This window comes from Pipistrellus hanaki (genome assembly GCF_964339955.1).
Source record: "Pipistrellus hanaki genome assembly, chromosome: 4".
In the NCBI taxonomy this organism is placed as follows: domain Eukaryota; kingdom Metazoa; phylum Chordata; class Mammalia; order Chiroptera; family Vespertilionidae; genus Pipistrellus; species Pipistrellus hanaki.
In genome coordinates this window covers 27,390,152-27,416,119 of record NC_140506.1, presented here as the reverse complement: position 1 = coordinate 27,416,119, position 25,968 = coordinate 27,390,152, and the positions used below count along the sequence as shown (strand labels likewise).

Sequence of the window (25,968 nt, the reverse complement as noted above, 5' to 3'; positions counted from 1 at the left end):
CAGATAATTGCTATTTAAAAGAATTTCTCCATAGACTTTGAATTTTCTTTTAGCAAAACATCATAAAATGAATTTAGTCCTTCACTCTGGATATATTAGGGTCAAATATTTTTGTTGGGTGATAAGCCAGTAATAAACTCAGTCATTTTAACAACCACATTATTTTCCTTCCATATAAGCCAAATTTATAATTAATCTATTTAAGAAATGAAGACTAATAAAAATCTGATTTTATTTTCATATCTTGACTTAAGAAATAGGACTAAGCCATTTTATATCCTCGTATTTTTCTGACTGAACTAGAAGTGCCTAAACAGAATTTTCCCATAACTTTATTTACTTGTTTATTTCCCTGGGTCATTACAAAACAATTTAAAATGAAATCCTGAAAACAATAAATTCTCCTTAAACTACCATCCAAACTGTCTCGTTATTTTGGTGGAACTGAACAAAGGTAATAAACATAATCTTTACTCCAAGGCATTGAAAAACACTGACATGTTTCAGTCATTAGATTCTGAAGATTGTATTACATTATATGTAGTAGAGGTTTTACATATATCTTGTCATGTTCAGGTCTTTGAAATAAGGCATACTACATATATTTTTAGGGTAATGACTTGGCATGGTGTAGTATTTGAAAAAATGTTGTCTGGAGCTAAATGGATTAGATTCAGATGTCAACTCTGCCTTTTAATAGCTGTGTTATTCTGGGCAAGATATTTAATCTCCCTGAACCTCAATTTTCTTATCTAGAAAATGGTATAACAATAGTACTTCCTGATTGTGTTGTTGTGAACATTAAATAAATATACATAAAATACTTGAAATGATTCATGAATCAAAATAAGTGTCAAATAAATGCTTGCATTTTTATTATTGTTACCTGGGGACTTGAATATTTCATAAAATATATATTTCTAGGTAACTGAAGTTTATTCAGTCAGTTTCAAAGCCTCTAGTAGAAAATTTTCATAGGTCTTTCTAAAGTGGATCATATATGTCTATGTTTCTTCTGTTTTAAGGAGATTAAATAGAATATTTTGGTGATTCAGTCATCATTAAGATTCAGAATCATCATAATGACCATCAGAAATGGAACTTACGCCAAAACCGGTTTGGCTCAGTGGATAGAGCATCAGCCTGCGGCCTAAAAAGTCCCAGGTTCGATTCCGGTCAAGGGCATGTACCTTGGTTGCGGGTACATCCCCAGTGTGGGGTGTGCAGGAGGCAGCTGGTCAATGTTTTTCTCTCATCAATGTTTCTAGCTCTCTATCCCTCTCCCTTCCTCTCTGTAAAAAATCAATATACTATATATATATATATATATATATATATATATATATATATATGTATGAAATGGAACTTAGATATAAGTAAGTGATATTGAATCAGGTGACATTGACATGATTAAGATGATAGTCAAGGTTTGGTTTAGGGAGAGTGTTTTGCCCTGGTCCAGACTGCTCTGCTGTTTCAGTCCTCTGGCTGTCTTCTGAAGACTTTTAGCCTTTACTGTACTGGTCCATGCCAGCACCCAGCTTTGAAATCCCTGCTTCTCTTTTGCTATGGGTTCTAAGCAAGAAAATAATTCATTTAAAAAAATTTTGTATAAAGTGAAAGAATAGGCATATAATTAGGGTGTCAGTCTTCCCCTGAGAGTACATAAAAACATGAATGTATTTTTTCCCTTCTGAGTGAGGGTTATGTTTTAGAACAGGGATTGGCAAACTCTTGCCTGAGGCCCAAATCTATTTGTGTAAATAAAGTTTTATTGGAACACAGCCACACTCATTTGTTTACATATCATCTACTGTTGCTGTCACACCACAAGGGCAGAAATGAGTAGTTGCCACAGAGACCATGTGGTCCGCAAAGCCTAACGTACTATCTGATCTTTTGTAGGAAAATTTTGCCAAACGCTGTTCTAGAGCTTTAACTTTGGGAATTTAAAATAAATGAGATGTTATTATGTTTTGTAGTCTGTTAACCTGCGTATTCAATTATCTGTGGCACTGCCTTTGCTAAATTTATTTTGCATAAACAAGAATGTCTTACAGTAGCTTATACTGGATAAAGAAAAACGGCCCACAATAGCACATTTAGAACATAAAGAGGAGGTGAAAATGTGATTGTCAAGCAAAGTTATGTGGGGATCCTCACTTTGGTATTTGTTGCTCTGCTGTTATGAGTATATCACACGATATAAAATTATATAACTTTCTGTTGTGTTCTGTAGAATATTCTAGAAATGTTACCAGCTAGGAGATGGTTTTCTTATACAATTGTGCAGTGTAAATGTAAATACCTCTGTTGTCTCTTTTCCTCTATCTGCTCTTTATCTTTCTTTTTACATTTACCTCTTTTCTTTATCTTTTCTGTTAAAAAAAATTGTTTTGAGTTTTCCAACATTGTATTATTCAGGACCATAGTGTACAGAAAAGGACTCTGAATTTGGTGGTGAATTCTGATTTAGTCACAGTACAGAAGAGAAACCTCAAGGCAGTGACAATGCCACTCTAGCCTGAGTTTCCTTGACTGTAAAAGGAAGACAAGGATCCTGGCTCTACTCACCACCTGCTATGGACTGAATTTGTGTCTTCCCCCATCCCCTGGCCAAATTCATATGTTGAAATCCTAATATTTAACATTATGGTGGTAGGAGTTGGGTCCTTGGGAAGATGATTAGATCATAAGGACAGAACCTAAACGGGGTTAGCACCTCATAAAAGAGACCTCACAGAACTCTCTAGCCCCTCTACCATTTGAGGATGCATTGAGAAGCCTTCAAACTGGAAGAGGGATCCTTACCCAACTAGCTGGCACCGTAATCTTGGCCTTCCTGACTCCAGAACTGTGGGAAATAAGTTTCTGCTGTTTGTAAGCCATATAGGCTATGGTATTTTGTTACAGAACTAAGATACCACACAAGGAAGAGCAAGGGAGACTGATCTACAAGAAGACTCTGCAAGTGCATATTATTATTTGTATCAGTAATAATGTTTTCTGGCTGTTTTCTTCTCATACAAAGATGCATATGTGTGTGGAACAGAATATTAAAAATATTCTGCATGAGCTAAAATTATCTCTGGGCCCTTGTATGAGGCTGTGAGTGTGAAGGAGACTGGGTGTGAAAGCCTCTTCACGCTGCATATGTATTCCTCGGGTATCTGCTTCCTTACTCATTTCTCCAATGTGAGCGTTGACACTTGAGTGCAAACCTCTGGGAAATATGCAAAGAGAAAAGAAAGAATAACTTTGGAAGGGGAAGAAGAGAGTGCTTAGTCAGTACAAAAGTCTGAACAGAAACAAATTATTGTTGGTTTATTTTAGCTACAGGTCTTTAAGTGAATTTGGTATGTGGACAGGAAGGTTGTTAATTTTTTCAAGATGAAAGAAGGAAGTGTCCTGTAATGAAAATAGACTGTTGGTGCTGTGGAAATCAGAAGTCCCCTGTGATGAGGCAAGGGTAGAATTACTGAAGGATGAAGCTAACATGTGTGATTCTACTTTGTTTTTATTGGAGTCCACAAAGAAAAACAACAGTCTATTGGGTGTAATATATTTATACTTGTAAATGATTATTCCATTTTTATAATTTAAGGAGATGCTAATAGTTCAGTTTGGAAGTGCAATTATGCTGAACATATTTCCACATAATCTTGCTGTTTTCAAATGATTGCAGAAATTTTAAACTGAACATTAAGACCTCTTTTTGCTTAGGTAACTTGTCATTTTAATTCTTTTGACTTTTAGTGAAAATATTTTAACATTGTGATCTTGAATTTGAATTTAGGGAGACCCCCAACATTATTTTCAAACTCTTTCATCTTTATTCTTGCTTTAACATGTTCTTGTTTCCATAAATTCCAGGATTTTATTTCTTATTGCCCACTCTATAAGTTCTGGAGAAACCTCAAACTGGCCATATTTTAAAGAATACTCATTATTCACCATTTGCACATCCATTCATGTGTTCAATCAATAAATGTTTGATGAGTAGCATTAGTAATATAGTATAGTAGTATACAGCAATATGGACAAAATATTTATTGTGTGTAAGCATTGTATATAAGCTTTTGGAACTTAAAATCTCATAGGGCTCAACAGACAGGAAATGTTTACATGAATAGTTCATTTTAATGCTTGGTAAGTTATGAGAAAAACAAAGCAAGGTGAGCAGGTAGATAGTGATGGACGAGTAAACTGGTGTTCAGGGAAGGCCTCCTAAGTGAGGCAGTAAGCCTTGATGATCTGGGAAGGATGCTGTAAGCAGATGCAAAGGCTGTCTGAATATTCAACGTGGCTGTAATCACACATCTCCTGGGAAGAGTGTTAGGAAATGTGCTGGGATAAAGAGCAGGGGCCAGGCCATTTGGGCTTTTGTGCAGTACAGTAAGGTCTTTGCATTTATTCTAAGTGAGTTAGGAATTCATTGGTGGATTCAGGGCAGGGAGAGACATGGCCTGGTTTTAAGAGTAGAAGCTGTGAGACTATGACAGTTGTGTCAGAGAGAGATGCTGAGGGTTTGCCTCAGGAGAGCAGTGGTGGAGGCTGAGAGGATGGCAGACTCTGGAGCTCTCCAAGATGTGTTTCATTTAGATAAACCCAATTTAGATATTGAGATCAGCTTTGCAAACTTGAGCATATGGAGAAGTGTTTCCCAAAGTAGACCCAGGACACTTCCAGTGATATCTGAGTTCATTTTAGGAGTTATGTCATATGAATAGGCCTTCTAAATTTTAATAATTACTTAAGAATTTAAAATATATATATTTTATTGATTTTTTTACAGAGAGGAAAAGAGAGGGATAGTTAGAAACATTGATGAGAAAGAAACATCGATCAGCTGCCTCCTGCACACCCCCTACTGGGGATGTGCCCACAACCAAGGTACATGTCCTTGACCGGAATCAAACCTGGGACCTTTCAGTCCTCAGACTGACGCTCTATCCACTGAGCCAAACCGGTTTCGGCAATTACTTATGAATTTAATGTGTATCAGGCAAGATATAAAACTTCAATATAAAACCTATGATTCTATAGTTATTGCTTGAAGTAAAGATAAAGTATTGAGTATATCACAGAGCTGAATGCAGAAGTAGGAGAAATAGAAAATCCCAAAGAATGTATCTGAATGACTAGATTTAGGCCATAGTGACAGCGTTATTTACAATGTTTAGTTCTGAAGGACAAATGAATGGTGACTCTAGGTTTTAGAGTAGTGTGCAACCATATTTCCATGTTACCACTTACTGATTATCTGCGAATGTGAGGCTGTACACTAGATACTTGATAGATGAAATTTCACCCACTTCTCACTGCAGTCTGGGTGATATAAGTGGTCAAGTTTTGATATTCCCATTTAAGAGATGGGGAAGTGAAATTAATGGGAAATAAATAACTTATTCTAGGAAGTCTTAAGTTTTCAGATATGGCAAAATTACAAATGTAATTGTAGTTCTGAGAAATTCTCTGCCAACAGGGATTTAAACTGTTGGTACAGTAATGAAGTCTTAGGTCCTAAAATGATTTCTGATATCTGCTAGACATTCAATCAATATTTGCTGAATGAATGAAAGAAAAAAAAAAAAAAACCTTTCTTTTATTTAGGTCTAATTCAAGAGTGATGAATGCTCACGTTCCTCACGATAGGATGACTTTTTTTTTTTTTTTTAAATATATTTTATTGATTTTATACAGAGAGGAAGGGAGAGAGATAGAGAGTTAGAAACATCGATGAGAGAGAGTCATCGATCAGCTGCCTCTTGCACACCCCCCACTGGGGATATGCCCGCAACCAAGGTACATGCCCTTGACCGGAATCGAACCCGGGACCCTTCAGTCCCCAAGCCGACGCTCTATCCATTGAGCCAAACTGGTTCCGGCATGATAGGATGACTTTTAAAAAATAATCACCTGGAGTTGAATGGGAAGGCCATATTTGGGTACTATAAAGTGACTTACTGTGTCTTCTAAATGCAGGTCCTCCAATGGCCCAACCTTGGCCTTATATATTTTTTCCTGTTCTCCCTTAAGTATCTTATCCACTCTTCTGGCTATAACTAAGTGTACAACTCCCAAATTTAAGACTTTGGTCCTAAATTCTAGTCATAGATCAAATAAGCCCAGTAACAAACTTGGAGTCAATTTAAAACAGCATAAGCTTTGGCAAGTCACTTAACCTCCCTTGAGATGCAGTCTCTGTCAGTCAGAGGAAGAGATGAAAGTTGGATCTGAGGCCTGATCTGCCCCAAATTGATGTGCGCCAGAGGAAGGAGAAGGACCAGATGCTAAGGGAGAGTGACATCAGGGAAAAGATGACTTGAAAGGCAAATGGAATTCAGTTTCCATTCCTCTCAGCATCCTGGTTTTGCCTTTTCACCTAGAACTTTCTAAGCAAGGAGTTAAATACAGTCATGAGTAGCATAACAATAATTTGATAAAATAGCAGATTGCATATATGAGGTAGTCTCCTAATATGATTATAATCAAGCTGAAAAATTCCTATTGACTACTGATGTGGCAGCTGTCATGACATCATAGTGCAACATATTACTCACATGTTTATGTGGTATAAACAAATCTACTGTGCTGTCAAGCGTATAACAGTATAGCATATACAATTACAGTAGTTGGCATTACCAACTAGATTTATGTCAGCGTACTCTATGGTGTTTGCAGAACTGAATTACCTAATGACACATTTCTGAGAACATATGCTTATCGTTAAGTGGTGGATGACAGTAATCCTTTTAGGTAAGATTTCTGTTTTTTATTTTTACTTTTAATTATAGTTAACATTCAGATTATTTTATATCAGCTTCAGGTGTACAGCATGATGGTTCGACATTTATATAGTTTACAAAGTGATCCTTCGGATAAGTCTAGTACCCACCTGGCACCATACACAGTTATTACAATATTATTGACTACATCTCATATGCTATACATCCTGTTAAAATCCTACTTTTCCCCCCTAAAAAACATAAAAGGCAAATAATTGAAAACAAAGTCATTCATTCGAGCACTTGGACTCCTGGGTGCAGCTCTGAGGCATCGAGGGAACTCTCCCCCACTGCCTCCCCTCCATGCTCATTCTCTGCTGGCAGATGGAGGGAGGGCAGCAACGGGCAGAGCATGATGGGAGATCTGTGTGAAGCAGGGAGGTGGACTGAACTGACTGGATAAAGGGGCAGGAGCTTCCTAAAGGAACAGTGTTATAGAGTAAGGCAAGCCTGGAAAGGATGTTGCTGAGTGCAGTGATATCATGTTTCTGTAATGACATAGAAAAACCAAGTAGAAGGCCTTTATTATTATTAAAAAAAAAGGAAGATTGAAAATCCCCAAATCTTTAATTTTATATTTAAATTAGAGGCCTGATGCACAAAGATTCATGCAAGAATGGGTCTTCCTTCCAATAGCTGCTGGCACTGCCTTCACTCTGGCTGGAGCAGCCTTTTGGCTCCAGCCTGGAGCTGCCTTTCTGCCTTCCCATGTTGCCCAGAGGCCTGGAGCAGTTAGGCTGGTGCAGAATGCCTGCATTGTCGCCATGGTGATACAGGTGTCCCACCCCACCCCTGACCAGCCTGTGTATGCAAATTTATCCTCCATCTTTGTTGGGTTAATTTACATACTCACTCCTGATTGACTGGTGGGCATTGTGAAGGTATGGTCAATTAGCATGTTACTCTTTTAGTTATTTAAACTTCCATTATGGATATGTGTTTATTTAAACTTAGGTATTAACCTATTTATTATTGAGTAAAATAAACAGCTAGAAAGGATATGCCATGTTTTTCTCTGACTAGGCCCTATTATATAGGAATGAGGATGGAAATGTGTATCCTTATTTAAAATGTCTGGGAAAAGACACAAAAGAGAAAGCAGAACAGACAGGAGAGATCAATAAAGGAACAGGATGAATTCAACAGACAGCAAGTGATAGGAAAGGTTTGAGATGATAGCTAGAGAGAGGGATATCAAAATGTCAGATCTTGAAGATAATGGGACCGAAAGTGTGATCAAATAAGCCACTGAGTGACTGAGATGAAGAGACAGAGGCTGCCTTGAGTGATTTCCATCTTTAGTTGCTCCTGACTTAGAACCAAAATACAAAGTTTGTCTCCCTTGGTGCACAGAAGAAACATGAATGTTTTAAAAGGAGCTTTTGTAAAATATTAAGCGAGACATTTATTTTCAAACATTGTCTTGAAGTCTAAGATTAATGGAGCCAATTTAAATCCCCTTAGAGAACATTTGATATCTGCCTCTTGCCTTATAGCTTCTATTAAAAGTGGAAGCAAGAAGAACTATATAATTGAAATGTCAGTTGTGACTGTAATTTTTGAATGAATGCATTTTTAAATTCACTGATAGGAGACATCTTATTTCCTTTATTGGGGAAGATCTTTGTCTTGAACAGCAAGCAGTTAATTTGTAGAATTAGCAGCTATTTCAGGAGAGTAGGTAAGCTGGATAAAGGGGCTCCTAGAAAAGGACAGGAGCTTCTTAAAGCTCCCCAATGTCCCAACTATGGCAATATATATATATATATTTCAATATGGCAATATATATTTCATCTCTGAAATAAATCATATGTAAATGATTGATTTCAGAGTTGAAGGGAGAGGGAAAGAGAGAGAAACATAAATGATGAGAGAGAATCATTGATCAGCTGCCTCCTACATGCCCCATACCGGTGATCGAGCCTGTTGTCTGGACATGTGTCCTGACAGGGAATCAAACCATAACTTCCTGGCTCATAGGTTAATTCTCAACCACTGAGCCAGGCTGGCCTGGCTTATATTTTTTTTCCTATTCTCCTTTATGAATCTTATCCACTCTATCGGCTATAACTAAGTGTGCAATCCCCAAATTTCAGTCTGTTTTGTTGCTATGTTTCATCATAAGACTGCAGGCAAATACTCCCACTCAAACTAGCAGATGGACTTAGCAGATAACACAGCAATATAATTAACTGAAATAATCTATAATAATAAAAGTGTAATATGCAAATTAGACTGGACATCCTTCCAGATGTACTTCCAGATGACCTTCCGGATGAAGCTGCGGCATTGGTGGCCGAGGCAGCCTCCACAGAGGTGGGGGCCGAGATCCCTGCACGAATTTTGTGCATTGGGCCTCTAGTTAATTATAATCTCTGATGCTTATAGCTTCTATTGGTGAATACCTTCAATATTTTCTACCTCCTTTTTTTTTAAGCTCAAAAAGCATATGAGTAATACATATTTGTTATAGAAGAGAATTAAGTAACAGGAACAGAAATCTTGCACCATCCCAAACTGACAAATTTGTCTCTGTGCAAATTCTTCCAAACTTTGTTTCAAGCTATTTCATTATTGAATTTATACTTAAATGGCAAGTCTTCTGTCTTATGATTTATGAAAGTTAAGATTTGTGCCAGATAAGCATTTAGCCTCACTTAGGAAAATTATTTAAAGCTTAGTGAAAAGAACAAGAAAGCAAGAGAAATGAGGTGTAGGTCAAATAGATTGAGTATTTCTTCAGCTTAGCACACATTCAGGAAGTATGTGGGTTCATTTTCCACATTTTGGGCCTGGTCTTTTTATTTTTAACTTTTTCAGCTCTCTACCCTCCAAGAGCCATATCAGCATTATGGGTGGGAACTGGGAACCCAGGCTTAGCATTGACTTGTGCCCTGGGTCATGTTGAGATTTTCAGCTGTCAGGGTCTGCAGGCTCTCTTGCAAAGGCTTCATTTTGGAGATCTGTGGGGACATCCCTGGAGAAAGGGGAAGGGGTAGCAGTGTACTTAATACTTTACTAGGTAACGCCGAACGCTGAACTTGAGAACTGTGCTGGAGCGTAGATCTCTTTTTACCTCCTCTGCTCTAGCAGACCTATCTGTGATGATAGCAGCCAGACCGATGACTCAATTTCCAGGGTCACTTTCCACTCACAAGGAGGAATTTCTACCAGATAGCCTGTCTCAATTACCTAATGGCACATTATTTTACTTATAAACATAGGCTTATTTCTGATTACATTAGGCTATTTGTAAAACATAAAATTTAAGTTGATTGATTACTATAATGTCCTCTCATTTATATTCTGTTTGAATCATAAGGTAAATTGAGTAGCATATTTTATCCTTTAAAACATTTGGTACATTTTCCCAAATAAAAAATGTACCCGGATGGGTATTCAGTTGATTGGAGCGCTGTCCCATACACCAAAAGTTTGCAGATTTGACTTCCAGGCAGGACACATTCCTAGGCTGCAGGTTCAATCCCTGGTTAAGGCACATGTGGGAAGCAATTGATTGACATTCCTCTCTCACATCAATGTTTCTCTCTCTTCCTTTGTCTCTCTACAAATCAATAAAAACACATGTCCTTTTTCAAACAACAACACACATTTCCCTGGAGATGTTGATGTGTTCTCCAAAAGGGTTGGTCCTCCATTCACTGAGAACCCTTAATTTAATGGAAAGCTCAGAGATCACAGCATAGGAGTGTGAAATGGAAAAGAGAAGGGAGAGAAAGGAAAAAAAATGGGTGAAAATTTCATTCAAAGGTAAGTTTTATCATTGGATTGAGAACTATAGTCTGCCAATAAAAAAATGAATCATTCTAAAGTTTTTATAAACTTGGTGCATTTGTGTATTTTTATTTCTGAATAATAGTCAAATAATTTCTCACAAAAGGGAGTGAATACAGACACCTTCCAGGGCATGTTGGAATTGGCAGTTGTTTGGAGCTTGGTCGTGGCAGGAAAGGACAGCTAGCTGCCTGTAGTGGCACCTCCTGCCAGGCTGTTGGGCAGAACATCCTCACGTCTCTCTGGGAAGACCCCACGGTGAGACCAAGCTGGGAAAACAGCATGAAGGCGCGGCTGCATCCTGTCGGACATCATCCTAGTATGTGTTCCTCTAGCTGAGCTTCTCCAGGGGTTAGGATGTTTTGCTTTCATAGTCATCTTGATTGTTTACTAAGGGTAGAAACATCCTAGCCTCGCCTGGCATGCTGATTCAATCTCTGTGGGGGGCTGCTTGGGAATCTGTATATTGGAGAAGCTCTCAGGGTAACATGATGTGTGGTCATGTTTAAGATCTACTAGTATAAAGGATGGTACATAGTAGGGCAAACTGACTAGAAGCACTGCAGAGAGAAAGTGTGTGGGAGCATGTGTGCATGCATGTGTGTGGTGTAGCAGCTGTGAGATGAAATCAGGCTACTAGAATTTGCCAAGAAGCAGCAAGGGAGACACATTAGCCAGGTGCCAAGGATGTGGCCTTAGGCCTTACCAGAAATTCCCTCCTCTAGGGTGTGAGCTTCTGGAAAACACTGACTGGTTCTGATTAAATCCTACATTCCCCAGAAAAGGCCACCACAATGTTTTCTTTTAAAGTTCTGTTTACTGGCCCTGGCCGGGTAGCTCAATTAGAGCCGTGGTTGGAAAACTACAGCTCGTGAGCCACATGTGGCTCTTGGGCCCTTTGAGTGTGGCTCTTCCACAAAATACTACGGCCTGGACATCTATTTTGAAGAAGTGGCGTTAGAAGTTTAAGTTTAAAAAATTTGGCTCTCAAAAGAAATTTCAATCGTTGTACTGTTGATATTTGGCTCTGTTGACTAATGAGTTTGCTGACCACTGGGTTAGAGCATCCTCCAGATACACCAAGATTGCCGGTTCAATCCCTGGTCAGGGTCCATACCAAAAAGAAACCATTGAATATATAAATAAGCAGAACAATGAATTGATGCAAATTAAAACAAAGTTTGTTTACTATCCAGCTTTGATTTTCTCCCTCAGGCAGGAATTATAGTATCCAACTCTCTTTAGTGTGTTTGCAGATGTCTGACAGTTCTCTGATTTCTTAGGTCTCCCTTTTATTTTCTGTTCCTTTTATTAAGATGCCAATTTACAATTTAACAGTTTGCACCTCCTTTGCAGATAAACAACAGAAGCTGAAACTACATATGATGCTTTCTATCATAGCCCCATGTTGTACTTGATGAGAATGAAGTTTTATTTATTTCTTGAGTGTATCTCGCATAAACACACTTTCATAAGGGGGAAACAAGAGCCTGATGGGAAAGAAAAATGCTGGATGCTGATAGATGGCCATTATGTATGGGACTCTGGGCTCAATGTCACTGAGGGGTCTTTATAAAGGAAGCCACTACTTGCAGTTCAATGTACTTGGGAACACTTTATATTCCAGTTTGCAGGGTGGTCTTGGTTTCAGTGGTTGAGCTGGTGTCCCATTTGGTTAGGGTCCCATTTATACTTAGTAAATGGTTATGGGCCACTGTGAGAATAGGAGAGAGAGAGAGAGAGAGAGAGAGAGAGAGAGAGAGAGAGAGAGATATGTAATTTAGCCCATTCCAGACCCACCTCTAACATTTGTAGATCCAAGGCAAGAGGCCTCCCAGTCTTATCCCTCTCTTCCTGTCTTGGATCCACCATGCAGCTGGAGGAGCCTTGTAGGAATGTGTGCCTACAAGCCAATGTGTTCATTCAAACTTTATTCACACTCATTGTCCAACAGCTGCCCCTGGTCACTCCTCATTTCTAAGGGGGTGCACCTAGGCCATGAAGTGGCCTGCTTTTGGGAGTGTAAAGACTCACACCGGCCTTGGAGGTTGGCTTTGGGCCATTTGGGGCAGGGGATTCCATAGTCATGGGTTCCTGGGGAATGGTCCCCAGGTGGGTATATCCCCCAACCTTGCAGACTCTTAGCCCCATGGGGATGCATGGTTAGAGGAGGGTGGGAGAGAGGTTCTCTGAAGCACAAGCCCCATGTTAGGGTTACCTGGCCTGCCCCTGCTATTTATAGACCCTGTTTCTAACACACTCTTTAGCATCCCAGGAAAGCAGGCTCACTATGCATTTCTGAAGTATTTGGGATAAGAACATTTAGACAGAATAACACTTGGTCACCTGACTGAGATTCAGGGATATTCTTCATGTGGCCTGAATAGAAATCCCCTGTCCTACCCTCAAGCTGGCTTGTCCTTACATGCCATCGATTTATGATAACAACTGCATTTTTCAGTTGAAACAAAAACTGGAACTATATGGCTAAATGTTTCCAAAGTCAACCAAAGGGAAGGCACCTCTCCCCAGGATGTTTCATCAATGGAAATTTGGTGAATGTTTTCTTTGCTTGTTGATATGTTCCACCAGGTGTGTAGATGCGAAGATAGGAAAACTGTTTGCTCAGCCATTTCCACTGTGGTTTTGTTTATCCAAGGATCAGTCAAAGGGAAAGACTTTTCTTTCTTGTGTGATTACAGAATCAAATCTTTTACAATTTCAGATATTTCTTCTGCATCTATTTATGGAACTTCTTGAGTAATTAATTATTAAAGTCAAGGAACACTTTCTCTTTTTTCTCCTTATCTCATTAGGACTGACCTAGCTCACAGAGCATTATTTTCCTAGACTAGGAGCTCTTTCCTTTCGGTGGACTGTTGGATACCCTGTACAATAGGGTGATTGTGGATAGCACAGAGATTGTGCACCACACAGTCCTGGAGGTAAATTTCATAAAGGATATAAATGGGCTTGTGAAAGTGCCAGCCCTGCCCATGCATGTTTCAGTCAGGAATTTCTCCCAACAGGCCCAGTTTTTCTCTTCTTTCATAACATATAGAGAAGAGAGGGGGTAAAAAAAAATATCATGTTCTTTTCTACACTTTTCTACATTTTTTGAAGGCACTTATTCTCCTAATAGTAATATAGGTCTGGTAAAATAGAAGCTGGACACACAGAAGGCATTTTTGTATAATCAACCATGGCCAAAAATTACACCAAAATATGTTTTCAAACTCCTGCTCTACCTTGATGGTTATATCAATGAAGTTTCATGGGGTCTACACAGCTATGGCTTTTACATATAGCAGATGGTTTAGTATGTGATTTCCCTGGAATTAATAGTGTAAACTATGCTTCACCATAACCTTACGTTATTGCCTATTTGTAACCAATAAAACTTGTACCGAGTCACACTGCTTCAGGTAGTTAATTGTCTAGGAAAAAGGTGTTCTTTGTATTCAAGCTTTAAAGAAGCCTTTATTTGATCATAAGTAAGGACTCAGCTGAGCAGGAATTATTCAGATTTTTCTTGCTGCACTTTGGTTTTCAGGGTGGTAGAATGAGGAGGGGCACACTTGGATTGTGGACTCAGCATCAGATGGTCTGGCGAGCAGGGTATGTGCAGTACTCATTACCCCTTCTCTTTGATTATTTGGAAGTTTTATTCTTAATAATTTAATTTATCCCTATCAACTCCAGCCTCCCAGGGCAGCCTGAAAACCAGGCTTGATAAAATCCAGATATATTTTAATATATTTTATCAAACCTAAGATAGAACTTCTTAGAGACTATGCTGGTTTGTGTCTCTTGAAAAAATAGCCATTGTGGGAATCTTGAAGTTTAAAGAAGCCCAGGGAGGAATAGGCTTCATTCCAAAATGTTGCAAATAGGTAGAATTTAACCAAGCAAACACAACATACACTCTTAACTATTTCCCAAAGTACCAGCAGAGGGGTAATTTGAAAATAGAAACTATGCCAAAACTGGTTTGGCTCAGTGGATAGAGTGTCAGCCTGTGGACTGAAAGGTCCCAGGTTCGATTCTGGTCAAGGGCATGTATCTTGGTTGCAAGCATATCCCCAGTAAGTGCAGGAGACAACTGATCGATGTTTCTCTCTCATCGATGTTTCTAGCTCTCAATCCCTCTCTCTTCCTCTCTGTAAAAAATCAAATATATATATATATATATATAAAGAAAATATAAACTATCCAATAGCAATGGATGGCTATAGCAGTTGTCTCAAGTGCTTAACAGAGACACATTCAATACTTAGCAAAGTGTAACAGAAGGAATCAACGGATCTGATCTTGTTCTGAGCAATTCTGAAGCAGAGAACACCTGGAATAAATGCTCACATTGACCACACAAATTGAACACTGTTGTGTTGTGTGCTGTCCCACATATGCACATGCTGTTTGATTTGGTCTTTGCTGAAACAAATTCCCATTTTATAAATGACACTGAGGCTCAAAGAAGAGTTGAACAACTTTCTCATGGTGACTAAGTATTAAGACTGGATTTGAAATGTGTGCCTTCTAACTCTTAGATTCCAAGGATTATCTGAATTTTTGAGGTCACAGGCCAGAGCAATGTAAAAACAGCTGAAAGAAAGATGGAAGTGGAATCACTGTCCAACCTTAAAAAGGAAAGACTAAAGCTAACTCTTGAGGACCTTGATACATTAATAAAAATATGACTTAAAAGACAGATACACATATAACTTAAAAAAATATTTCAAAGGCCCAAGTTCTGTGCTTTGGAAAAGGAGGGAGCAGAGAAAGAAGGAAATCTCTCTAATTTCTTCCAAACTATTTATTTTTCTCTTCAATCCAAGTCTTCTGTCTCTTTCTCAAAATGTTAGGGAAAGCTGTGACAGATGACACTATTGGAAGAGTTATAAACCAGGAGGGAAAAGGCCTTGTAACTCATTCATTTGCATCCTTATGTTGCTTTGTAATGTTATTGCTTTTCAACTGAATTGTCAACCTGTTAGGACAAGTTTCTTTTCTCTCTTCTCTTTTCTTTGTCCCCTATCCAGCTGAAGAGGCTTCTCAGTGGGACAGGCAGTTAGTTGCCTGCATGATGTATTCGAGGTATTCCAAGAAAGCTTCATGCCCCTACTGGCCTGATCCCATGTTTGTAATGTATACACATTCTATTGGAGTCATTCCTATAGATTAAGAAGTGATGTGTTCTCAAGACCCCATTTATCATGCTAATTAACTGGAGCCATGACTTATTCAATGGGTAATACTCACTAGCCTATTGGTACATGGTAGGTAGTTTATTCTATTAGTTGACTACCACCAGATAGAACCCTGAAAATATGAGAAAAAATTGGTGGTAGAAAGAGGGAAATAGAGGTAAAGAACACTTTCTTGGAAAAGTGGTTCTTCTTGTGTTCGCCTGGAAACAACTCAGGCATGTCAGGGTGAGGTGTTATCAGAAGGGAGAACAAGAGGGAAGGTTCATCATTAAATTTAGCTTCTTGCCTTATGCCTCGACTCATGACACTCTGTAGACTGAAAGTAAGGGAGGAGAAATTGAGACAAAAACTTTGTTCTCTGCTTGATCACTACTTAACAGTTCACAAAGCTTCTCTTTGAATGGTAACTTGTTCTTTGGTAGTCTGTACTAATATGTTGTGTGTAGGAAATGCATCCTCTTGTTCTGTGAACTCCATGGTATTCAAATCAAAATCATCTGACCACCTGAGTTGAAGTAATTTTTGCACCATAGGTTGTTATTTTCACTATGTAGTACAACCAATTCTACCCAGTCTGGCTGGTTGGAGTATGAGATAGAGCTAATTAGGTTTTCTGGCTAGCCCAGATTAAGGCAGACATATATCAACAGTAGTAACATGCTTTGACCTTGGTCCAAAAGGACTATTTCCTCAGGTACCTTATTTTAATTTAGGGCCCCACTCTGGTCCTTCTCCAGCTATACCTTGTCCCATAGGAGAAGTTTTTGTAGGGCCAAAGGGACATTGTCTATCTAAAGCACTCTCACTCTCACTTTCACCTCACTCCTAATCTGCTCAGCAGCTTAGTATCCCCTCTCTAAGTAATCCAAAAATTACTCCCAGAGCCTCTATGGGTCTCTCTTAGGGTCAAAATTTCAAGGGTGAACTCTATTATATGTGTGTGAACACTCCTGGGACCAGAGTATGGGGCTTGGTGTGAACTTTGGGTGTGTGGGCTGGAGTGTCCTCATGAGTATGTAGAAGGCTTCTCACACTGTAAAATAGAACTGAAGCTGGGAAAGAGAGGAGTGGGGTTATTGGCTGGGGGGCTTTGGCTCCACAAATGTTAAGAATAGTCTGGGATTTCAAACCCTCTAGTGGGAAGCCACTCACAACAGTCAACTCATCTTTACGGTGAAGCGCACTACTTTGAGAAACTAGGCTTTAATTGACCACTAAGGTCCTTGCATGCCTTCCTGGTCTGCACGTGGAGTAACAGTAACAGGCATGAATGCTCTGTGGTTATTAATGACGTACAAACTAGGAATGACTGTTCTCTAGAGACATTCCTAGGGAGCTGCTACTGCTGGTGGAGGTGATCATGGTTATTTCATGAACAATGACATTTACTATTTTCTTGTAAATTTGCCTCTTTCATTGAATACTGAACTGTAAGGGTGTGTGTGTGTATTCTTAAGTTGTTGAGCTCTGATTTGCTTAATTAAAATTTTTTTTTATTGATTTTTTACACAGAGGAAGGGAAAGGGATAGAGATAGAGAGTTAGAAACATCAATGAGAGAGAAACACTGATCAGCTGCCTCCTGCACACCCCCTACTGGGAATGTGTTGGCAACCAAGGTACATGCCCTTGACCAGAATCGAACCTGGGACCTTTCAGTCTGTAGGCTGACACTCTATCCACTAAGCCAAACTGGTTTTGGCTGATTGCTTAAATTTTTACTATAGTTTGTACTTGCAACTTGTTTGGAATCTTAAACTTACCTTGGCATATTTTATTCTTTTGTCCTCTCTCCTTTTTAATGTATGGGCTTTGCGCTCCAGAAGACGATTTATGTTGCTTTAAAATATAGCCTTTTTTTCTCTGTCCTCCCTTCTTCTCTCCCTCTGAGTTATATTTATGCTACTGTCTCCCAGGCCCTGTGCTAGAATTTCTCTCGTGCTTATTTCTTAATGATAATGTATGACTTTAAAAAATGTCATCATCTAGTGTTTAGTAAATCCATAGTAGAAAATAACTTTGTTCCTTTAAAGTGATTTAAAGTTATCATTTCAATATCCAAATATTTTGCTTTGTTTTCTTTCTGCAGATATTTGTTAGTATAGAAAAAAACGCAGATAACACTTTTTCAAATTTTATGCTCTGTAATTAGAGTTGCATACTCTCATTTAGACCTATTCTTTAGTTCACTAAACTGTACATACATTTGTTGTATTGTCTCTGTTCTCCTAAATACTTTGCTCTGATCCCCACTCATATTCCCCAATATCTGTAATATATTTTATTGATTTTTTTTAACAGAGAATGGAGAGGTATAGAGAGTTAAAAATATCGATGAGAGAGAACCATCGATCAGCTGCCTTCTGTACACCCCCTACTGGGAATGTGCCCACAACCAAGGTGCGTGCCCTTGATGGGAATTGAACCTGGGACCCTTCAGTCTTCAGGCTCCTCCATCCACTGAGCCAAACCGGTTAGGGCAGTGGACGGCAAACTGCGGCTTGCGAGCCACATGCGGCTCTTTGGCCCCTTGAGTGTGGCTCTTCCACAAAATACCACGGGCAGGCATGCACATGCAGTATGATTGAAACTTTGTGGTCCATGAGCAGAAGTCGGTTTTCAGCTCTCAAAAGAAATTTCAATCACGGTGCTGTTGATATTTGGCTCTCTTGACTAATGATTTTGTTAACCACTGGGTTAGGGCAATATCTCTAGATTTTTGCCACTCTCAGCTCATTATTCTCTCTTTCATCCTCTGTCCTTCCATTCCACTGCTCTTGCCGTGAACCCATCTCTGCCTGCTTTTTTCTTGTTTATACTCTCTCCTCATGCATGTGTTTTTTGTCTTTGTCTAAGTTTATATCCACTAGGAGAAGGGCCAACCAGCTTTAACTATAACAAATGGCATCCAGGTGTGAGGTCCTAAGTCAAAGAACTAGAGAGTCATTTGGTTTTAGGTTTGTCGGAACTGTTGAAATTGATCATCTAGCAGGGTCCTCTCATTTTGTGCCTGAGAAGACAGGTCCCGTGAAGCCTAAAACTGACCTAAGGCTACACAAAGACCAGGTTTCATATATTTTATTTCCCAGGTCAATCCTTTTCTTAAAAAGAGCTTCTGAACTAATTCAAGTACCAACAAGCCACCACAAGGTAGAGACTTATTTATGTGTACTCCTATGGTGCCAAGGCAGGAAAACAAAGCAGAGGGTGGGGAGCATGAACACCAAAGAACATATGGGATGCTCTGATAAGGTATTTCCTCAAAAGATCTCTAAAAGATAGCTTAGAAATTGCAGTAGGAACTATAGACCAATAAGTTCAGACAAGTGACGCAGAGAAGAATGTATTGAAGTTAGAGGGCAGAAGTACATTTGTCAACGTGCAGAGACAGAGGCACTATAGACTTGATGATTGGAAAAAAAGGAGTTGATTCTTTTTCTAGATTTTTCTCATTATGAGACAAAATGTACAACAAACCTATTATAATTCATAAATTAAAATCAGGATGCACACTGTAATTTATGTGGGTTAATATAAATTTAAAACTCCTCAGGCTAAACCAGCAGTAATCACATTCCCAAAGATCTCCATTTTATCATTATTTATAGCTAACTAGACATTTATGATCTCTTTTTGGTTGTCTCTGGTGGAACATTGTTGGCAATACTTTCCTGACTTAAAATTCTCATGTGCATGAAAATCTAGTTAGGAAAATGAGCAAGCCAATAACATCTCCTATGAGTATAATCTCTCCTTTGTGACATAAATTAGATATCCATTCACATCTATGGAATAATTCCCAGTTTTGCAATTAAGTAATCTGATATGCACAAGCAAACATGCCAATCTCTTTTTAGTCTAGGAGAATTCAGTCAACTTTCTACTTGAACAAAGAAGCTATACTTTTAAGTACATGCATCATTTTCTCAAAATTGGATTATAAAGAGTGGATCTGAGCTACAATCAGATGGATAATTAAACAGCAAAGGTAAGAGGCTTCTGACTGTGCATGTTTACAGTGTCAATTGAAAAATTAAATTGCAATTTTAATCCTAAGGCTAATTTGACCAATGCACATGTATAATGATGAGAAGTTCCCTTGTTTCACATTTGAATCTTAAAGTTGCTGTGCCTTTGAAACAAGCTTTCTCAAAAAGAATGGACAAAGTTTGGAGAAATTTGATCTCATTTTATGTTTTATTGGAATGTATGTATTTGAATGAGAAAATGAAGATGCTACTTTAAAAGTTTTTAAATTTTGTTGTTTCCTCCTTTACTTGTAATGCTTTATATTCTTAGGTCTGTTTAACAATCTGGAATATTTCCTAGAGTGATTTTTAAAATGCTGGGAAATTTTATCTCTTTTTCAATGTGGCTGCTGTCTCAGAAATATCACATAGTTTAAAGCTTGTTTATGGCATTTACTACTTTTTACTTCATTTTATAGTAATTTGGTATGCAAATACATATTCCAGAGCAAATTATAAGTACTTTGAAGGCAGGGTCCAAGTATTCTTCTTTACTCAAGGCCTTTCATTTGGTTGGTGAAATGTTTGTGGACTCAGTGAATGAAGATGCATACATTGATATTGCTTTGAACAAGAATAAACATCTGAACTTGTGTGATTTTTTTTTCAGTGTGATTGAAAAGATAATTAAATATGATTGATTATATTGAAAATGAGTGGAAAATGAGATGACACTCAGGTTAGTTGAAGAGGATCCAGATTTTGCTTTTGTTTTTTTGAACAAGAACCTTTCAGTGTTTTCTCAGATATGTAAATCGTAAGGGCTGAATATTCTTTAATTTAAAAGATCCAAGTCCAGAGGCATTTCCTCTTCTTAGTTCTTATTTAACTTTTTATTAAAACTTTCCAAGAGGAGGAATAAGAAATATCACCCCTAACCACTCTGCCTGCCTGCCAGATCACCCCTAACAATCTCTGCCTCAACCCTGCCACCTTGGCTTCGGCTGGAAGGATGTCTGGAATGACGTCTGGAAGGTCATTCAGCTGTCGGGTCTAATTAGCATTTTATGCCTTTATTATAATAGACTAAAGGTTTGGTGCACAAAATTCATGCACAGGGGGGTGTCCCTCAGCTCAGCCTGTACCCTCTCCAATGTGAAACCCCTTGGAAGTTGTCTGATTGCTGGTTTAGGCCTGATCCCACAGGGACTGCTGGCTCCCAACCGCTCGCCTGCCTGCCTGCCAGCCTGATCACCCCCTAACCACTCCTCTGCCTGCCTGATTGATGCCTAACTGCTCCCCTGCTGGCTCAATTGCCCCCAACTGCCCTTCTCTGCCAGCCTGGTCACCCCCAACTGTCCTCCCTCCCTTGCAGGCCCAGTTTCCCCAAACTGCCCTCCCCTGATGGCCTGATTGCCCACAACTATCCTCCCTTGCTGGCCATCTTGTGATCACATGAGGGCGGTCATCTTGTGCAAGGATATGATGGTCAATTTGCATATTACCTCTTTATTATAGGGGATTTGTCTCTTTTTCACAAAAGGTGACTTAATAAAATAGAAAGTTGTGTGAACTGGTGATTGTTTAATTCCAGCTAAACAGAAGTTTACTTTAGTTTGTTCTGAACAGGGAGAATAATGCTTTCTTAATTTTTGGTTCCATTCATGGGGCATTTGTTTCCTTCAAAACACCCCCTAAATTCTTTTCACTTGACATCTCATATGTCTTTGCACTTAACTCTGCCTCTCTTTTTGTTTTTGAAGCCAGAACATCTTAACCTTTCTTTAATTTTAACTTTTTTCATATTTAAACATATACAGAGTACTTCACAAAATTAACATGTTGAATAAATACAGTGAAGAAATACACTATTATAAACGCAGTCTGAAAGAAAAAATATTATCATTATCTATTGTTATTATGGAAGTTAGATTACCTACTTCATAACACTATAAATTGGCAGTCAAGTTGAGCAACTTGTCTTATTGACTCTGCATTATTGAGTTTAAAAAAATATTTTTATTGATTTCAGAGAGGAAGGGAGAGGGAAGAGAGAGATAGAAACATCAATGATGAGAGAGAATCATTGATTGGCTGCCTCCTGCATGCCCTTTACTGAGAATCAAATCTGCAACCAGAGCATGTGCCCTTGATTAGAATAGAGCCCAGAACGCTCCAGTCCTCAGGCTGATGCTCTATCCACTGAGCAAACCCAGCTAGGGCTGCCTTATTGAATTTGTACATTTTACAAAATCTCCTAAGATTTTTCCAGGTGATCTTTAAAAATTAATTTTAGGGAAATTTTAACAATGAAATTAATGATTTCTGTGTTAAACTCTTTTAAAACATGTTTTCGTGCTCCAGTGTGTGGAGGTGGGATGGGGAAAACAAATATTTTCTTCCAAGTTATTTGCTAATAATTATTCAGGCAGTTTCCTGTAGGCTTTAAAAAATTCTAGGCACTTTTCTTTTTTAGGCTTAATATATCTGGATCATAGATAAATATCAGTTACATTTTGGAGGCATAAGAAACTAAGCATTATGCAAAACTGTCCTCTGTTGAGTCAGGAGCTTGAATTGTTTTCATTATAATATCTGCTATAAGCCCTGGCTGGTGTGGCTCAGTTGGCTGAATGTCATCCTATGCATCGAAAGGTTGCTGGTTCGATCCCTGGTTAGGGTGTGTGCAGGAGGCAGCCTATCGATGTTTTTCTCTCTCTCCTTCTCCTTTTCTTTCTCAAATCAATAAAAACACATTTAAAAGGAAAAATAAATAAATAGCTCTTCATTTATATTTTTAAAAATCTGCTATGAAAGCACTGAGATTAGATGGATGTTAGTTCCCCTCCTTTTCCTGCTATTGAATATCAGAGATTTATATCATTGGTAGGAATTGAGATTTCATTTTCCTTGGCCACAATCTCATGCTGGCTCCACTGCAGCAACTCTCCTGTTACAGATTTTTTTTTTTTTTTGCACAAGGTAAGTCAGAAAAGGAATTTTGGGAGTGAAGCATAGGTTTGTTGATGAGATGTGAGGGAAACCAAATGAGTGTCTTCAGAATGAAAGCGTACATCTTTGTCTGCTGATTATATGAGAAACGGAAAAACCCTTCACACAGCCAAAACCTCCTACTTTTGTGATTATCAAGAAGTGTTTATAATCAAAATATGACTGAAGTTTTTTTCTGAAGCAAAATGTACTATATTATATGTGGGGCAGATATCAGTGTGCCTGCATTAAATTTATAAACTAATAATATTTTGTTTTAAGAAATACTGCCAGGTCTCATAAAGCCATGGTTTTGTTCTGAGTTATTCTGGTAAATACATGATTTTGCTTTTAAATAATCAGTCCTAGAACTTCCAAATATAAAGAAGGTCACATATAATTTAATTTATGGGGAAGGTACCTTTTTTTTTGATCACTGCACACTTTCACAAATGACTAATAACTGCCTTTTCTCTTAACAAAATATTATTTGTTACTTTATACTTTTGGAATGATTGTGAATGTCAACAAAATAAATCCAAGCCAATTTTATGAGATCTCAAACAAATGGTCATAAGCAAAATTATGAGCTAAATCCATCAAAATAATTGAACTAGAATATACTATAAATAAATGTAATAAGATAAATTTAAAAATTCTATCCCTAAAGAACTATTGACAGTAAAATAGAAATCTTCTGAAGTTATCCCCAAGGATAAATCACTATTTCTGCTGAAACCAGTTAGGAACTGGTGAGAACAACTTCTTGCTGCTGAGTAAGGGAACTGGCCCTGCAGCTTGGTGTCCTCAGTATGTACTCAGCTCTCCCCTGTTAATGTATCCTGGTCTTAAATAAAACAGAATGGCAAATATTTAGAGTGAGTTTTATGTGTCTTTGGGATTTTCTCCTTCCTGCCATTGGTAAATAGCATATTTCCTCTGCCAATCTGTGACCTTTGAGATAACTATCCTTGTTAAACACATACTCACTGTGTGGGTGTTTGTTTTCTTTCTCTCTCTCCTCACCCCCCATTTTAAAAGCTATTTCTTTTTTCCACCTCATCTTCAACTGTTTCAGCAGAGAGCATGGTCTTCTGTTGAACCTCGTGCCTGTAGTTTTGGAAGGAGTGAATCAGAAGCCAAGGAATTAGCAATTACAAAGATAAATCTGCAAATGAGAACTAAGTAGAAATAGGCTTTTTATCCAAGGCAAATTATGCTTAAATATTATTAAAAAAATGACTGTGCTGACATATCTCAAAACGAAATACAGGTTGGTAGAGAGGCTATTCTAAAGTGCCTACTATGGTTTTATTGATTGGTAGACTGATCTGTATGGTGTTTGTCGATTTTCAGGGGCCTTGTACGGACCTTTTGAAATAAAAGCATTTTACCAGAAGTGGATGAAAACATGCAACTTGCTCTGCTCCATTCAAACTGGGGTACTTAGAAATCAGCACATGTTAGTGAGTTGGAGGCCACAGCATGGTCTGTAACCACTCCTGTGTGCTAAGTTATACCCAGGCCATCACCACACACAGTAGCTGGCAGCCCACCGATCTGGGGCAGTGTTTTCCAGCTCAGGTCAACCTGTGCCACTCCATGCTGAGGACTTGCTGAGGCACCCAGGGGAGGCAGCAGCATCTCCAGACCTCTTTTCTGTCCCTTCATAGTTTCCATGTCCATATGCATGTTGTTTTCTTGTGTTTTTCCCTCTAATTTCTGGCCCCAAATCTGCCAAAGAGAGGGGATAGGATGGAGAGGGAGAGTAGACATAGCAAGGTCCATCCTGCTACACCAGAAGCATCACACCGACAAAGTGGGTATAGAAACCTGGCTATCCACCAAATACTGTTACTGATGTGTTCACTGTGAGTCAGCCTGCCATTTGCTTTGTGTCATGCGTTGTTTCTATTGTTATTTCTACTGCTGCTGTTGCCACTGCTGCTGCTGTTAACTATCATATATGGAATCAGTTAACTCAATTGTACTTTAAATCAGCAATTTTCAACCTTTTTTTTATCTCATGACATAAACTAATTACTAAAATTCCAGGGCACACCAAAAATAAAAATGTACCGAAACCACTTTGGCTCAGTGGATAGAACTGTTACCAACATCTGGTCATGCCTCTAACTATTCTATTACTATAGCATAATTTTCATATGGAGGTAATTTGGTATAGTGAGAAAGTATTTACTTATCCAATTAAATTAATTTTCCTACTATAAGATTGTTATGTATTTAATTGTAGCAAAATAGGAGTTGTTTCCAGGATACAGTTCTAGAAAGAGAGCTGGTAGACTAAAGAGTATATTCTAAAATAATAAAAGTGTAATATGCTAATTAGACTGGACGTCTTTTGAACATCATTCTGGACATTCTTCCTGATGAAGCTGGAGCTGAAGAGAAGCCAGCCATGTTCCAAGTGCCTGCAAGTGGCCCGAGGGAAGCAGCCTGGGTCCCTGATGCTGGAGGGGAGCCCATGCCGGCAGCTGAGGGAAGGGAGGCCTACTCTTGCATGTATTTTTGTGCATTGGGCCTCTAGTATCTTTATAAGTATACTAGAGACCCAGTGCACAAAATTTGTGCATGAGGGTGGAGTCCCCTCAGACCAATCTGCACCCTCTCCAATCTGGAAATCCCTCTCACACTCTGGGACCATTGGCTCCTAACCACTCACCTGCCTGCCTGCCTGATTGCCCCTTACTATCCCCCTTTCCACCTCCCCCTGCTGGCCTGGTCACCCCTCACTGCCCCACCTACCAGCCTGGTTGCTCCATGCAGCCTGCTGCTTGGTCGTTTGGTGCCCTTCACTAACCCCTCTGTTGGCCTGGTCACCCCATGCAGCCTATTCGGTCATCCATTCAGTTGTGATGGTCGCTTAGGTGTGTGTGTGTGTGTGTGTGTGTGTGTGTGTGTGTGTGTGTATATATATATATATATATATATATATATATATATATATATATATATATATGTGATTCTTCTGTCTAATTGCCCTCCAGAAAGTTTTTTCCCTTTATTTTCCTACAGCAGTACATAAGAGAGGATGCTTTCCTATATCTTAAGTAGTATTATTTTAAAACAATGTTGCCAAACTGATATGGGGGAAATGGTATCACACTGAGGTTTATTTGCACTTCTTCAAATGGTAGTAAGGCTTGACATTTTTCCTTTATAAATTACCTGTTAGTTCCTTGCTTACTTTTCTTTT

At 38.7% G+C, this 25,968-nt stretch overlaps 1 protein-coding gene across 3 annotated transcripts in view; it reads left to right on the top strand.

Moving 5' to 3' along the window:
* PDE4D (phosphodiesterase 4D) overlaps positions 1 to 25,968 on the top strand; it is a 1,156,670-nt gene that overhangs the window by 9,883 nt on the left and 1,120,819 nt on the right. For all 3 annotated transcript variants that reach the window (XM_084880599.1, XM_084880598.1, XM_084880600.1), the window contains exon 2: positions 19,650 to 19,780. The gene's annotated coding sequence lies outside the window, so the exon portion shown is untranslated. The remainder of the gene's footprint in view (positions 1 to 19,649; positions 19,781 to 25,968) is intronic.